The 1,855-nt window shown below is 46.5% G+C and overlaps 1 pseudogene; it reads left to right on the forward strand.

Annotated features, from left to right (window-relative positions):
- The first annotated feature begins 444 nt into the window (after positions 1–444).
- On the forward strand, positions 445–1,365 carry LOC124234607 (olfactory receptor 2W3-like; annotated as a pseudogene).
- The last annotated feature ends 490 nt before the right edge of the window (positions 1,366–1,855 follow it).

A 1,855-nucleotide genomic window follows, 5' to 3' on the forward strand; every position in this document is an offset into this window, starting at 1 on the left:
GGGGCATTCTCCATGTAATGAATATTTCCTAAATACTGTTACTTGGTCATTCTGCGGCTCTCTTTGGGCCTCGAGGCTTTGGCAGGAGCATAGGAACTTGTGTCTGGAGAAGAATCAGTGGGTGGGCCATGGCAGGACTTATCTTTCCTGTCATTGGGATTAGAGGCAGTACCAGCAGTGAAGAGTGAAGAGTCTAACCCTCATTTCCTGGCTTCAGAATCAGTTCTGCTCCTTTCTAGAATATAATTTGCTTAACACATATCTGCCTCAGTTTCCTTTTCTGTAAGACAACAATAAGAAGAGTGGCCACTTCTTATCACTGTGATTGGGGATAAATGAATAAGTAAATGTAAACAGCATAGAACACCTGGCTCATAGTAAGTGCTCCCTTATATATACTATCAGCATTATTAGTATCAATGTTTCTCTTCAGTTGCACTAGAGATGGATGGAACCAATGACAGTACCCGGAGAAATTTCATCCTTTTGGGGTTTTCTGATAACCCAATCTGGAGAGGATCCTCTCTGTGGTCATCTTGATTGCATATCTCCTGACCCTTGTGGGCAATAGCACCATCATCCTGGTGTCCCAGCTGGACTTCCACCCCCACACTCCCATGTACTTCTTCCTCACTGACCTCTCCTTCCTGGACCTCAGTTTTACCACCAGCTCCATCCCCCAGCTGCTCTATAACCTGAGTGGAGGTGACAAGATAATCAGCCACACAGACTGTGCTATCCAGCTCTTCCTATTCCTGGGTCTGGGTGGTGTGGAGTGTCTGCTCCTGGCTGTCAGGGCATATGACGGCTTTGTTGCAGTCTGCAAACCACTTCACTACATGGTGATCAGGAATCCATGCCTCTGCATGGCCATGGTGTTGGTGGCCTGGGGCTGTGGGATGGCCAACTCCTTGACCATGTCCCCAGTCACACTGCTCTTGCCACGCTATGAGAACCACCATGTGGACCACTTCCTGTGTGAGACGCCCACCCTGATCAGGATGGCCTGTGTCAATACAGCTGCTGTTGAGGGCACTGCCTTTTTCCTAGCAGTAGGCATTGTGCTGTCACCTCTGGTATTTATCCTAGTCTCCTATGGCTACATGATGAGGGCAGTGTTACAAATTCAGTGTCAGGGAGGCAAAAGGCCTTCAGCACCTGTGGCTCCCATCTCACGGTGGTCTCACTTTTCTATGGAAACATCATCTACATATACATGCAACCTGAGAACAGCTCTTCCCAAAACCAGGGAAAGTTCCTCAACCTCTTCTCCTGAACACCCTGATCTACACCCTCAGAAACAAAGAGGTGAAGGGGGCACTGAGGAGGCTGCTGCTGGGTGACAGAGAGGTAGGAAAGAAGTAAGGGCAAAGGGGAGAGACGGGCCTCACCAACTGGTTGTCACTTCCATCAGGGACCAGTGATGGCATCTGGAACTGTTGGATCAGATCTGGGCTTGGCCTGGGCTTCAAATTTACATCTTTACCCAGACTAGCATAAAAGTGTGTCAGTTACAACATTAAGTGTTCTGATGAGTGAACTGCATGACACACATCATCCAAAACTCCTTTATATGATCTGTAAAGCAGGCCCAAAGGACAAAGCAAGATAAGTGTGTGGTTATAAAGATAAGTTCCCATAGTGTATACCAGAGCGCCAAGGAGGAAACTACTTTTCTCCATCAGACTTTTGTTTCTGTAGTAGTTTGTTTTCAATTCATTAACAACTTTCTGAGTTCTTTAGTCAGAATGATCACAATCAACCACTGATCTTGGCTGACAGCCATCAAACAGGGGAATTCAGCACAGTTGGCTATTTTCTATTTCCTAAATTCCCATCAAAAGCTTTTAATTAA

The sequence above is a fragment of the Equus quagga genome, unplaced genomic scaffold (genome assembly GCF_021613505.1).
Source record: "Equus quagga isolate Etosha38 unplaced genomic scaffold, UCLA_HA_Equagga_1.0 95760_RagTag, whole genome shotgun sequence".
Lineage (NCBI taxonomy): Eukaryota > Metazoa > Chordata > Mammalia > Perissodactyla > Equidae > Equus > Equus quagga.